We start from the raw sequence: 15,771 nt of genomic DNA on the forward strand, positions 1-15,771 counted from the left end.
TTTTGAGTGCGACGTCTTGCTCTGCCGACGACCGCAGTACCCACTGCTACCTGGTGCTCAGATCCACTAGTGTCACTCCTTTATGACACATGCCTGGCTGCTGGGAGCCGTGGCTACATCATTTGATCGGCTGTTTGACAGGGTCCAGCCGATTAACGCCGAGGGGTGCAGGGTCGCCCCTTGGTGAAGAATAACTGGCCAGCCCCTCACATAGTTCTGAAACCTGTGCTGCTTCTAATTGCCCTTCATTCCTTTTCCTTTCTTAACCTCCAGTTTTCACTCCTTTGGGTGGCTGCTTGGGAGGCACTACCTCCCGGGAAAATTAGATATAGTAAGAGAATGTGACCACCTGCAGGTAACTTTCAAGATATTCTTCGGTTAATTATTGGAGGAGCACACAGTCCTATTTGAGACAATCAGAAAGGAATCCTGCCCAGATAAGATGTCGAATTAGGTTTATGGCCTCTGTCTCGTTAATGTTTCCTTCTCCCTCCAGTTCTTTGTCTAAATATATATATGCATCGTCCTTCTAAGTTTGCTGGTTAATTGGATGATCAAGAAGTATCTATATATTATTCTTGATCTTCTGCTTTCTGTTAAAATGTTATAGAGGTTTTCTCCTAAAAGCAATAAATAATAAATAATTGATGAGTAGAAGGGCCAAGGGGTGCAGGGATGCCCCTCGGTGAAGAATGGCCAGCCGACACCCCTGATATTTTCTGAATTATATGCATGCTTTCTAGCAAGGTTATGTCTATACTTATTTCTGTTTTTCATTCTTGAAGATATATAGTTTAGCTTAGCTTTTCAGCCCTTTACTTTACTAACAAAATGATACTTTCTCCGGCAGTGTGTTTAAGGGACTGTTAGCTCCACAATCTAAAAGACAAAGGAATGCTTTCACCCCCTAAAGGGCGTGAAAATGTAAAGATGTTTAACTGCTCGCTGAGAATGCAGATAGCCCTGGGGATAAGACACCCTGGAGTCGCCTTTTGTTCCCATTAACCATCTACACTAATGGCATAAATGATTGAGGAAGGCAGGGATGGCTCCACTAGGATGTAACCAGACAGACTGCTGTCCTGTCCGGAGGCCTGGACCTTCTCTCTTTGATTTAACTTTACCATGAATCACAACAGACGCCTAGGTACCTATCTCCTTTAGCTTAGAGACAATAAACACTAGTTAATTGCGGAGAAGACTACCATTAACCTTATGCTCTATAGAATAGAATGCTAATAAACATTCTTGTGCTCGTTTTTTACTTCCTTATCTCTCTGAGAATATTTGTAGAACTATTTCTGTACTAATACTGAAAAATATATAAACGACACTTGTGCACATAAAGTTGGACTTGCTAACACCAACCCAAGTCTCACGTCCCCCTTATTTCCCCCTCACTCATTGCGCCGATGCCTTCCATCCCTCAGGAACCTGGACTCCACCGGGGCAGACCCTGGCACCTGGCCCCTGAGGGCATCTCAGTTCAGGACCCTTCTTGAAGCCGTCCGTAAGGTCACAGCCACTGCACTCAAGCTCTCCACAAAAACAGAAGCCTCCTGACCCTAGGGGAACAGGACACAGAGCCAGCGTGCATCAGATTCTTCACAGCCTGCTGACTGATTTCCTTTGTCTCACCCTGATTTAATCTATTCCTGGAGTATGTGGACACCACTCTGCTTTCAGCTATTTCTCTTAGGCTAGCTTATAATTATGCAGTTACAGGGTCTGCTAGAATAAGTTGTCCTTGCGTGTCCAAACCACAGCTTTTCCGAATGGAGTTGATGTGAAACGACGCGATGATGGGAGCAGTCTGTGTTCCTGCACAGGCCTCTTTTTGTTTTGTTTTGTTTTAACGAAAAGCTCTTTAGAAGAAAATGTTAATTCTAAATTACAAGAAAAGAAAAAAATTCCGGTGGATACCTATTTGACCAAACTCTCCTTTCTCTGAATAGCAGATACCTAATAGAAACTTGAAATTCTTAGGAGAATTTCGTAATAAAGGAAGGTGTGAGTAAATCACGCATTACCTTCTGTCTACTTGAATTGCGGGTTCTGCATTAACACCCTGCTCCCAGTTCATCCAGCGTCTTCACAGAAGAGGTCACGGCAGGAATAAGGCCTGAGAGCCCCTCAGCTGGAACTAACCCACAGGAAGCCTCAGCGTTCCACGAAGGAAAGGTAAAATCTGCACATGCTTTTTTGTTAACAACTCCTTCAGTGTCAAGTGACTGGGAATTACCAGGATTCTGCAGCCTGACTCTTAGCCTAGGAAGGGACGTAAACGGACACACACCCTTAGAAGGGAGCGCGCCCGGCCCGCGCCCTGCAGAGCTCGAGGCAGCCCGGGGACCGCGCCCCCTGTGGGGCAACAGGAGGCGACCGGATGCGAGCGCTTCCCTTCCCCAGAGAGAACAAAAGTCCCTCCCAGGAGGACCCTCCCTCAGGGTCGCCGACACTCCAGCGGGGCCATTGCCATTTCCAGGCGAACTCTTTTCAGGAAAAAATTAACTTGGAAAGGGGTCATTTAATTTAATTTAATGAAGAATAACTGAGCACCTTTGATGTGCTTCAAGATCCTAAAAACAACAGCAACAAAATAAGACCTGGTCCCTGTCTTCAAGAAACTGCCCTGCTCGGGCCCAGGACTGAGCGAGACCGGCCGGCGGAGGGCGCCCTGGCTGCTTTCCATCAGCTGCCGCGCGGACAAGAGGAGGAAACAGTGGCTCACACGTGGCTGTGTGTGACAATAAGAGAGAGTCACCTTAAAGCCCAGGGCAGAGGTAGGTGGTAGGCCCTCTGGAAGGTGTCCTCCCACCCCGCCGCCACCGGCTGCCATCCCCACGCTGACCCACTCCCGCAAACGCGCTCCCTCACGCTCCAGGCGCAGCTTTGCCCAGGGCAGATGTAGCTACAGAAACGACCAGACGCTTAGAAGACGGGTCTAGGAGGAAAAACAAGAGAAGCAGATTTTTAAAGATTCTTTAGAGAATACTCAGCTGCTTTCAGTTCCAGAAAAACAAGCTTCTTCCTGCCTCAGGGCATTTACCATCTTGTCACCTCTCTGATACAGATGTCAGTCTATTATCATAAATATATTATAAATAAAATATTCTCCGTACTATAAATTACATATTCTATATTCTAATATGTTATTCTATATTATAAAATATAATTCTATAACATAGAATTCCTATTCCATGTTATAAATATAAAATAATAACTGTCTCAGTTATTCCTTGAAGCATTTTCTAAACTCCTCTCTCGCCTCCAATCCTCTGGTGGCCCTGGGCAATCCAGCTTCATGGGACCCCTGGGACCCTGCAGTGGGGGAGTGAAGGGCCGGGTCTCTCCCACTGTCCAGCCAGGGCTGAAGCTCCTCTCTGAGCAGGTGCTCCCCAGCAGACATAGAGGAACCTGTTTTGCAGTCCTTTGCATCTACCTGCCTGCCAGAGCCACTAAGATCTGGAAAATGGGCAATGTTCAGGTAAAAGCTCAACTTTTCTTGGTATTAAACATGTACTTTCATAGGACGTACACACACATGCCACACGAGCTTATGCTGGATGCACCCATTTCTTGTGATGAGGATTGGTGGAGCAGAGAGCATCCGCTCTGAAGAGTGACAGACTGAGGTTCAAATTCCCGCTTTTATGAGGGAATTGTGCAGTCATGAGGCTATAGGCAAGTTGTATCTCTCAGTTTCCTCCTCTGAACAGTGAGTGTAGCATCACCCATTTCACAGAGCTGGAGTGAGGATCAAATGCAACAGTGTGTGTGGAATGCCTGTCACACATTATGTGCTCAATAAATGGTACAGGTGGTTGTTACTCTGTGAGGAAGGATGGAAAGAGCACGGGATTTGCTGAACGCCACAATCTGCCGTTCCATTGTGTTTAGAGTGTCTGCATATACCATGTCATTTTATACACACACAACTGTGAAGTGGCTGTTCAAGGATATTTTTTAAGCTAAAATCATGATTATCATACAAATATAAAATGAACATGTGTCAAATATTTTATTTAACTTATGAATTAATGAGAAAACTAGTAAGATATTACAACTGATTCAAGGACAATCCAAAAAAAAACACATGTACTGGCAATCAGGAATACTAAGATGAATTGATAAATAGCTGAAAATTGGTTGATATCCACAGGGATATTAACTGCATTCCACTGGACAAAATTTATTTGAATCTCTATGTTCAAGAATCATTTGCATTACTATAGTTTGTCCATAATTTACAGAGTTGTAAAATAGCTTGAAGACGATGAAAGAGGCAGGCCCTTATTGAATCAGATAATCTGGAAGGGTTATTAGATAGCCTTTTTATCTTAGTTCATGTCAGAATTTTTCACAATATTTTCTGACATAACCATTATTATTTATTTGTAGTTGAGGAAACAAAATCATAGTGACCGTGTGATTTGTCTACAGTCACAAAATGTGTAACTGACAGTGTCTGGATTCAAACTCATCTTTCCTTCATGCCTCCAAAAGTAGAGTGGCTTTATCTGAAGAACTGGGATTTGTTTTCTCTTTTATTTTTCAGGGGATGAACAATCAATACATCCGTCGTGAAGTCTTCTGCTGTGAAACTTGTCAAGAGCTCAAAAGCTTCTGGGAAAAAGAAATTAGCAAACAGACTTGTTACCGGGAGCTGGAGGAAGATCGCCAGGGAAGGAGCGCCCTGAAAAGGTAGGTGGATTGTTTCTCTTCTATTTTTTTTAAAGTAGATTTCCTCAGAAATATACCAGATGTGAACATGGGGAGAACACACTATTTTCGTTACTCGCTGTTCTAAGAATGAAGATGTTGGATGTGGTATGGTCAAGCTGGTGCAGCCACAAGAAGAAGGAGAATGAGGCCTGGAAGGAAAAAGTTTGTTATACTCATAGGTCTCAGAGAGGGGTGACCACACACCATGCAGGGCCACAGCGGAAGCATCGGGTCTTGGCCAGGTGGCAAAAGCAAGGGGAAAGTCTAAGGGACAGCCTTTATTAGCGTTTCCAAGAGAAAGACAAAGCAGGGCAGAGTAACCAGCTTACGGCTGGCTGGTTTGAATAGTTTCCAAAGGCTTTGGGCTGTAGATGTGGTCTCTAGTTGTCTGGCACCTGGCCTGGCCCTGGCATGATTTCAGGAAGGGGAATTATGGCTTCATGTGTGAGAGGTAGATAATGAGGTGGGTGGGGTCACAGACTTGGGATTGGTTGACATGCTCGAAGCCAAGCCCTTTGCTATTTCTAAGAAAGCGTTAGCACCGGGAAGGGCATTTTTTCCCTGGCCACCAAGCTTTTTAAGATGTCAAAATATGATAAAATATAGAAAATTAAAGACATGACTGATTCATCCACTCACTCAGACTTGCCACCATGTATACCAGGGTTTCTCAACCTGAGCACCATTGACATTTAGGGCCTTATAATTCTTTCTTATGGGGGATATCCTGCGCTTTGCAAGATGTTTAGCAGCATCCCTCAAAATGTTAGACATGCGTAGGACTCCTCTCCCCCATTGCAACAACTGAAAACAACCTGACTTGGCCAAAGGTTCCCTGGAGGGCAAAGTCATCCCTGATTGAGAACCACTGACACAGACATGAAGGAGCCTTTTTTATATAAACAAAAATGAGGTTCCGTTATTTATATTTTGATAAACTCAAAAAATCTCTTCCCTACCCCATCCCTTTTGCCATCCCCAGCACATGAAGTTACACTAAGTTTCAGGGTTAGGTCAACAGATATGTGTAAGTGTGAGAGAGCCCATGTCTGAGATGATACATATTCAGATTCTTGGAGGAAGGATAATGTAGTCTTCCCCTCACTGCCAAGTGAACTTGTTGTTCTAACCAAAGGAGTCTGCTGAGACGGGAACATTTACTTTTACGAGAAGACGTGTCACATGTGTCAACATCAGTTTGACTGAAAGGGCCAGCCCCTGCCCTCCCACACACAGCACCTTGAAGTAGACAGCTCAGCTCAGCTCTTCCGGGACTGTCCAGATTCCCTGTCCCTAAAGAGGGAACAGCCCAGCCAGGCTGTCTGTTGCTAAGATGTCCACTCACAAGTGGCAGCTGTGTGTTCTGCTGGACAGCAGGACACGGTGCCTTCACATTTCTGAGCTGAAAACATGTGTAATTCACATGTGTTGAACCAACATTGACTTCTAAAAACCTTTCTTAAGCCCCTGGGGAGAAATAACCTCTTCCCTAGATAAGAGCTCTGGTGTCATTTCAGCTACATTCCTGGTTGTCTGTCGAGCAAAACCAGGCTTTTCTACTGGCTAGAAGAGTCACATGCTAGAGCATCCAGTCCTGCAGGTGCCAGGGGAGTGAGGAGAGTCAGTGGCGTGGCCTCTGCCATCTCCCTCCCCAGTCCTGACCCACAAGCTCACTGAGAGCCAGGTCCCAGCATGGGCCCTGTACTGCATCCTCCTTTCCAGAAGCCCTGGGATGCAGAACTAAAAGCAAAATTTGCAATATTATCTGATATTTGTCAAAATATATATACAATCTATCTGTATGTTTAGGAAAAATATTAGAAGAAAATACAGAGATACTAAGGTTATTTTGACTGGTAGAATGGCAGATTTCATATGTATGTGCTCTCCTATTTTTTCCAAAGTTTCTACAATGATACTGTGCCATTTTATAATTAGGAAAAAAAATCTTTAAAAAAGGTAACCTATAATAGTCCATAGAACAAATACATTAATTCTCCAGGCTCCCACTTGCCCCAGAAATGACCCCCTTCAAAGTCTGGAGCACTTTTCTCTTCCTTCTATAGCCAAGAGAATAAATCTTCAAAATGTGCTTATCCTGAAACATTTCATCATTGTGTCCCCCAAATGAACGCTCAAAGACGTGGACAGAGCCACCGCTCTGCTCGGAGCAGAGGAAGATCAAGGGGCCCAGGAGCAGAGGCAGCTTCCTAAGGTCCCTGCTCTATTCCTGTCTCACTTACCAGAGCTGTTGCCCTTAACAACTGTGAATAAAAACCCAACAGCCTTCTTTTTTTTTTTATTGACTTATTGATAGGTTACAATCTTGTGAAATTTCAATTGTACATTAATGTTTGTCAGTCATGTTGTAGGTGCACCACTTCACCCTTTGTGCCCTTCTCCCACCCCACCTTTCCCCTGGTATCCACTAAACTGTTCTTGGTCCATAGTTTTAAATTCCTCATATGAGTGGAGTCATACACAGATTATCTTTCTCTTGCTGGCTTATTTCACTTAACATAATTCTCTCAAGGTCCATCCATGTTATTGCAAATGGAATGATTTTGTTCTGTTTTGCAGCTGAGTAGTATTCCATTGGATATATGTACCACATCTTCTTTATCCATTCGTCTGTTGATGGGCACTTAGGTTGCTTCCACGCCTTGGCTATTGTGAACAGTGCTGCAATAAACATTGGGGTGCACAGGACTTTTGGGATTGCTGACTTCAGGCTCTTTGGATAAATACCCAGTAGTGGGATGACTGGATCGTATGGTAGTTCTATTTTTAGTTTTTTGAGGAATCTCCATACTGTTTTCCATAGTGGCTGCACCAGTTTGCATTCCCACATGCAGTGTATGAGGGTTACTTTTTCTCCACAACCTCTCCAACATTTGTTGCTATTAGTTTTAGATATTTTTGTCATTCTAACGGGTGTAAGGTGATATCTTAGTGTAGTTTTGATTTGCATTTCCCTGATGATCGGCGATGATGAGCATCTTTTCATGTGCCTATTGGCCATCAGTATATCTTCTTTGGAGAATGTCTGTTCATGTCTCCAGCCCATTTTTTGATCGGGTTGTTTGATGTTTTGTGATTGAGTTGTGAGAGTTCTTTATATATTAAGGATATTAAGCCTTTGTCAGATATATGACTTGCAAATATTTTTTCCCAGTTAGTGGGTTGTTTTTTTGTTTCAATCCTATTTTCATTTGCCTTGAAGAAACTCTTTAATCTGATGAAGTCCCATTTGTTTATTCTTTCTATTGTTTCCCTTCTCTGAGAAGGCATGGTGTCTGAAAAGATCCTTTTAATACTGATGTCAAAGAGTGTACTGCCTACGTTTTCTTCCAGAAGCCTTATGGTTTCAGGTCTCACCTTTAGGTCTTTCATCCATTTTGAGTTTATTTTGGTGAATGGTGAAAAAGAATGGTCAATTTTCATTCTTTTACATGTGGCTTTCCAGTTTTCCCAGCACCATTTGTTGAAAAGACTTTCTTTTCTCCATTGTATGCCCTCAGCTCCTTTGTCAAAGATAAGCTGTCCATAGATGTGTGGTTTTATTTCTGGGCTTTCAATTTTGTTCCATTGATCTGTGCACCTGTTTTTGTACCAGTACCATGCTGTTTTGATTACTGTAGCTTTGTAGTATGTTTTGAGTCAGGGATTGTGATGCCTGCCGTTTTGTTCTTTTTTCTCAGGATTGCTTTAGCAATTCGGGGTCTTTTGTTGCCCCATATGAATTTTAGGATTCTTTGTTCTAATTCTGTAAAGAATGTCATTGGGATCCTGATTGGGATGGCGTTGAATCTGTAGATTGCTTTAGGTAGAATAGACATTTTAACTATGTTTATTCTTCCAATCCATGTACATGGAATGTCTTTCCATCTCCTTATGTCGTCATCCAATTCTCTCAGAAAGGCCTTGTAATTTTCATTATATAGGTCCTTCACTTCCTTAGTTAAATTTACCCCAAGGTATTTTATTCTTTTTGTTGCGATTGTGAGTGGTATTGTATTCTTGAGTTCTTTTTCTGTTGGTTCATTACTGGAGTATAGAAATGCTACTGATTTATGCAAATTGATTCTATACCCTGCAACTTTGCTGTAGTTGTTGATTACTTCTAACAGTTTTCCAATGGATTCTTTGGGGTTTTCTATATATAAGATCATGTCGTCTGCAAACAGCGAGAGTTTCACTTCTTCCTTCCCTCTTTGTATTCCTTTTATTCCTTTTTCTTGCCTGATTGCTCTGGCCAGGACCTCCAGTACTATGTTAAATAAGAGTGGTGATAGAGGGCATCCTTGTCTTGTTCCTGTTTTCAGGGGGATGGGGTTCAGTTTTTGCCCATTGAGTATGATGTTGGCTATGGGTTTGTCGTATATGGCCTTTATTATGTTGAGGTAGTTTCCTTCTATGCCCATTTTTTTCAGAGTTTTTATCATAAATGGCTGTTGGATCTTGTCAAATGCCTTCTCTGCATCTATTGAGATGATCATGTGGTTTTTATTCCTCAGTTTGTTGATGTGGTGTATCACGTTGACTGATTTGCGGATGTTGAACCATCCCTGTGTCCCTGGTATGAATCCCACCTGATCCTGATGTATGATTCTTTTGATGAATTGCTGAATTCTGGTTGCCAAAAGTTTGTTTAGAATTTTTGCATCTATGTTCATCAGTGATATTGGCCTGTAGCTCTCTTTTTTCGTGGTGTCCTTGTCAGGTTTTGGTATCAGCGTGATGTTGGCCTCATAGAATGTGTTAGGAAGTGTTCCATCTTCCCTAATTTTTTGGAATAGCTTGAAAAGGATAGGTATTAAATCCTCTCTGAAAGTTTGGTAGAATTCCCCAGAAAAGCCATCTGGTCCTGGGGTTTTATTCTTTGGGATGCTTTTGATTGCTGTTTCAATCTCTTTCCTTGTGATTGGTCTGTTCAAATTGTCTGCCTCTTCTTGAGTGAGCTTTGGGAGATTGTAGGAGTCCAGGAATTTATCCATTTCCTCTAGGTTATCCATTCTGTTGGCATATAGTTTTTTGTAGTATTCTCTTATAATCTGTTGTATTTCTGCAGAGTCTGTTGTTATTTCTCCTCGCTCATTTCTGATTTTGTTTATTTGAGCTTTCTCCCTTTTTTTCTTTGTAAGTCTGGCTAGTGGTTTGTCAATTTTATTTATCTTCTCAAAAAACCAGCTCTTTGTCTCATTGATCCTTTCTACTGCCTTTTTCGTTTCAATAGTATTTATTTCTGCTCTGATTTTTATTATTTCTCTCCTTCTGCTGACTTTGGGCTTCATTTGTTCTTTTTTCTCTAGTTCAGTTAGGTGTACTTTAAGGTTGCTTATTTGGGATTTTTCTTGTTTGTTAAGATGTGCCTGTATTGCGATGAATTTTCCTCTTAATACAGCTTTTGCTGTATCCCATATGAGTTGGTATGGCATGCTATCATTTTCATTTGTTTCCAGGTATTTTTTTATTTCTTCTTTAATTTCTTCAATGATCCATTGCTTGTTCAGTAGTGTGTTGTTTAGTCTCCACATCTTTGTGCCTTTCTCAGCTTTTTTCTTGTAATTAATTTCTAGCCTTATAGCACTATGATCTGAGAAGATGCTTGTTATTATTTCAATTTTTTTAAATTTGTAGAGGCTTGCCTTGTTTCCCAACATATGGTCTATCCTAGAGAATGTTCCATGTGCACTTGAGAAGAATGTGTATTCAGCTCCTTCAGGGTGGAGTGATCTATATATGTCTATTAAGTCCAATTGTTTTAGTTTGTCATTCAGCTCCACTATTTCCTTGTTGATTTTCTGTCTGGATGATCTGTCCATTGATGTGAGTGGGGTGTTGAGGTGCCCTACTATTATTGTGTTGTTATTAACATCTTCCTTCAAGTCTGTTGATAGTTGCTTTATGAATTTTGGTGCTCCTGTGTTGGGTGCATAGATATTTATAAGCGTTATTTCTTCTTGATGAAGTGTCCCTTTGATCATTATATATTGTCCCTCTGTGTCTCTCTTTACCTGTCTTATTTTGAAATCCACTTGGTCTGATATGAGAATTGCAACACCTGCCTTTTTTTTTCCTTGCTATTTGCTTGAAGTATTGTCCTCCACCCCTTCACCCTGAGTCTGTGTTTGTCCTTGGGGCTGAGGTGTGTTTCCTGGAGGCAACAAATTGTTGGATCTTGTTCTTTAATCCATTTTGCCACTCTGTGTCTTTTTATTGGAGAGTTCAATCCGTTCACATTGAGAGTGATTATTGATGCATGTGGACTTAATGCTGTCAATCTGTCGCTCATTATATTGTTTTCCTGTGTTTCTTTTCCTGTGTGCTTTAGACTACCCATTTAATACTGCAATTTCTTATGCTGGGTTTCTTAGATTTTTCCTTATCTATGATTTGTGACTCTGTTCTGTACTTTATTTTAGTGTCTACCTTGAAGTTTGTATTCAGAATCTCGTGTATAATATAGCCTATTCTCTGGTGGTCTCTTACTTACTCGACCAATACTGATTTAGACCCTTTGCTCTTCCCCTCCTAAATAATTATTTTCATTTTTTATTCCAACTCGTCTTATTAATTTGTAGTTAGAGTGCTAAGATCGTCCTTGTTTTGGTAGTTTCCTTATTTTTACCCTAATGCTATAGTTGAATATTTGCTCTCCTGTTCTGGTTCTATCCATCGGTCTCCCTAGTCTGTGGATTGTGTCCCCTTTCTCCCTTTTTTCTTTTTTCAAGTATGAGAGCCTTCTTGAGGATTTCTTGTAATGGAGGACTTTTAGTTACAAATTCCCTTAACTTTTGTTTGTCTGGAAAAGATTTAATTTCTCCCTCATATCTGAAGGAAATTCTTGCTGGATAGAGTATTCTTGGCTGAAGGTTTTTATCCTTTAAAGCTTTGAATATATCACTCCATTCTCTCCTAGCTTGTAGGGTTTCTGTAGAGAAATCCGCTGACAGTCTGATAGGGGCTCCTTTATAGGTTATTCTCTTTTTTTTTCTTACTTCCCTGAGTATTCTTTTCTTATCATTCCTATTTGCCAACCTTACTATTATGTGCCATGCGGTGGGTCTTTTTACATTGACAAATCTAGGAGATCTAAAACCCTCCTCTACACACATTTCTCCGTTGATCCCTAGATTTGGGAAATTCTCTTCAATAATTTCATTAAGCACACTTTCTGCTCCATTTTCCTTTTCCATATTCTCAGGAATTCCTATGATCCTTATGTTCTTACTCCTCATTGAATCCATTCTCTCTCGGAGATTTTCCTCATTTTTTTTAATTCTTAGTTCTCTTTCTTCCTCTGTCTGGCGCCATTCAGCCTGTCTGTCCTCGATTATGCTGATTTGCTCCTCTAGGTTGTCTACACAGGCATTCAGGGAATCCGTATTCTGTTTTATCTGGTCCATTGTGTTTTTCATCTCAAGTAATTCTGTTTGATTCTTTATGATTTCAATCTCTTTTGTGAAGTAACTCCAGAACTCGGCTTGTTTCTCTATCTTTCTCTCTACCTCATTGAGTTTTTTGATTATAGCTGCTCTGAATTCATTATCACTTAGTTTACCTAATTCCAAGTCCTCAGGACTTAATTCTGTGTTTTTATTGTTTTCCTTCTGGTCTGGGGCTTTTATAAATTGCTGGATGGTAGAGGAGCGGTTTTTTCTCATGGTGGTAGAATTCAGTTGCAGTTACAGCCTGTCGCCACTAGATGGGGGTCGAGAGCAGAGTGTTAGCTCTCCGCCTTCGGGGCAAGATGGCTGCGCCCACTGGCTTTGTTAGGGGGGAGGGGCTGTTATTCACAGGCGCCTGTCTGGGTTCAGATCAGTTCTGTTCTCTGGTCTCCCAAGGCCCTTGATTTATAGGGTCCCCACGGACGGAAGCTTTCCCCCGTCAGCGGGTCTCCACTGAATCAGCGGCAGGAGTCCTGGATGATCCCCCGGTCGCGCGGCCCCTCCCCCGCTCCTTCCCGACCCGCGCTGCAGCGATCGCAGACTCTAGGGGAGGGAGCGGTGTTCTCTCCTACCGTTCCAGCACCTCCGAGGGTGTAAGCAAGGTTATGATCTCCGCCTTCTTGGTATTGTAGGTCTCTAACGAGCTGGCATTATGTTTATTCTCTGAAATTCAGTTCTTCCAATCTTTTGTTGTATTTTGGAGGGGAGAGAATCCCGGGTCAGCTCACCCCGCCATTTTGCTCCGCCCCCTCCCCCAACAGCCTTCTTAATTTGGTAAACAATGACAGAAAACCTAGTGGTTTTGTTATTATTTTTGCTAAAAAACAAAAATAAAACAAAAAACATCCACATATATCTCAGATGAACCAGACGTTTTCAAACCAAAACCAGAAAGTTGGAACATTTGCTCAAATCCTGCAGATCTGAGCAAACGGTCTGAAACACTGCCCTAACAGAGTCATCTCCCCGTGCACTGCAGACCAGGGAGTGCCACGGACCCCAGGGTGCCATTTCAGCCCCACGGGCTGTGCCTCCCCAAACGCCAGTACACACAAGCATACACGCCCAACAAACAAAGAACACTCACTCACTCTTTTATTCTAACCTCCATTTGTAAAAGGCAGATTCACATCACTGTGCAATCAAGAAATGTTCTAAGTGAGCAGTAGAAGACAAAAACCTCAAATTTTCCACCAACCTCTTTGCTGATAGGACAAAGCCAGTATTGCCTTATTCCTCTCTCCCTGCTGCATTGACCCTCAAGGACTTGAGCCAAAGTTGTGTGAGTGGAAACAGGTGTTTTGCCGTGGGCATGCGCATAAGCACTCACCCTCACCGGCAGGTTCCCTGACTGCGAGGAAAGCAGCCAGAGCTGCAGAGAATCCCTTCACCCTGGTGACTGGTATACCTGGCAGAGGGCCTGGAGGTGAGACACAAGGCTCCAGAGCTGGAAACCCCTTACTCTCTCTGAGCCTGACCACAAAGAAGAAACACAGCAGGGATGGGCTTGGTCCCCTGGAGGAGTTTCAAACTATTTGCAAATAACTGATTGAGGCAATTTGAGACAAGTCAAGGGCAGTGTAGGTATGATGACCAAACCTCCTGGTTTGTTGGGACAGTCCAGGGGTACACCTGTCGTTCCATTATAATTATGGATTGCACTCCCTTTAATTTTCAGATCTATTCAGTTTACCTGGTAAATTATATGGACACCTAAATCTAAACGCCAGCCTGTAACTGTAACTGAGAAGCTGCACAGTGCTTATACGAAAAAATAACAGTTGACTGCCAGAAGTACAGTCTTCAAACTACCTCTTCAGAATTTAGCAGAACTCACAGTGCCAGGTCGACACCAAATCTGGTGGGCTTGAGTGGGGAGAAGGGTTTAGCAGCCTCACCCACTCGCCTCCCTCTGTTCCGATTCCTGCCTGTCAACTGTGTCATTCAGGATGCTTTCAGCTGCAGGCACCAAATATCCACCTTATGACCTCCCAGTCAGAGGAAATCATTATTCAAACTTTTTATAAGATAAGACTTAGTCTACAAAGAATAATCAGTGAGAAAAATTTTAGTTCAATTTTTCATTCAAACTGAGGGGTGGGGAATGTGGCTGGTGAGCTGAGTGGGTCAGATGGGCCTGCTGAGGCCGCCAGCCTGGGCTGGGTGCTGGACCGTGATCACGACCAGACCCGCTGGAGGGCAGCAGGTCACAGGGAAACCAGGATCAGGCCCCTTTCTCCGTTACCACAGAGAGACTGCTGTGAAGGCATGTGCGTTCCTGTGCAGGAGCAGGGGCAGCACAGTCACCATCTGACCTTCATATTAAACAAAAGAGCAGAGGTTAAGATTGGAGCACAGAGATCCGAGATGAGAATCAGGAGCTCAGTGAACCAGCAGTTCCTGGTGACAGGGCTTACTTCACTACTCTCTGTTACTTATTGGGGGAGCCACAGAAGTGCTCTGCTCGGGCTCCTTCAAGACAACTTGCAGTGGGAGCACAGCTGACTGAGAGCTCCAGCTGCTGCCTTCCTGGATCTGCCGTTGCCTCGGAGCTGAGGCCACACTTACCCCTGACTGCTCCTGGCCAATGATGAACATGGCAGGGGTACCAGACCTGGGCAGTTCCTGTACCACAGCCCTCCTCAGGTGGGCAGCTGTGCTCAGGGCCTCCCCCACAGCCCAGCCCTAACTTTCTCAGAACTGTGCTTGGTGTGGGCTGTTCCCACCCAGGCCCTCCTTCCTTCCCTCTCTCCTTTCACAGCTGTCAGACCAGCATGGAAGTCAGAAGGCTGTCCCTTACCACTTCAGTTCCTTCCCCACTTTATTTTTCATGGGTGGTTCCTCCAAATTAGATCCCTGGAGGACCCAACTGACACATATATTTCGTGCCTAGAATGTGATAGAAAAAACCTATTTATGATCCCAATTGACCTTCACTGTTTCCAAGTAATGACATTACAATTCTGGCTTAAGAACCTCACGAAAAATACCCTGCTTTCTAGTCAAACCCTATACTTGTCAAGGAGAATCTGTGTTTCTAGATATTGACTGCAACTCCTCCACAAGTCGAATAAATCTGGAACAATAAATAGTAAACATTGTTTGGTTTCTATTTGAAAAGTGAGGTCCATATTTCTAAGCTTAAGGAAAACATGTTCGCTTAATGATATTGCATTGCTCCTCTGCCGTCTGAGTCGATACATCAATTTTCCAGCATTATCTTCCTCATGCTGACCTTTCTTCCTATAAAATAAAAAGTCCACATATGCACTTGTACTCAGCAGTTTACTGAGAACCTGAAGATAAATGGAAGCAACACAGTGATGAAAGATATTGATCAGAAGGGGGCAGCGAACAATCTAAATATTCATAAAACAGGGTTTAAAGGGAACTTGGGTAGATAGAGCCCTGAATCCCTCACCATCTGGCAATAAATAGTGACATAACTGCTATAAAAAGTGAATAAATGTGTCATAAACCCCGATTCCTAAATTCTGTTGCTGGAATAAATTCATCATTCCAAATGTGTTAATTCGGGTCCTCTAGGCAGCAGAGGGCAAGGCCAGATTAGATAGGCGTGAGACTTACTGGGGGA

The sequence above is a fragment of the Equus asinus genome, chromosome 23 (genome assembly GCF_041296235.1).
Source record: "Equus asinus isolate D_3611 breed Donkey chromosome 23, EquAss-T2T_v2, whole genome shotgun sequence".
NCBI classification, from domain to species: domain Eukaryota; kingdom Metazoa; phylum Chordata; class Mammalia; order Perissodactyla; family Equidae; genus Equus; species Equus asinus.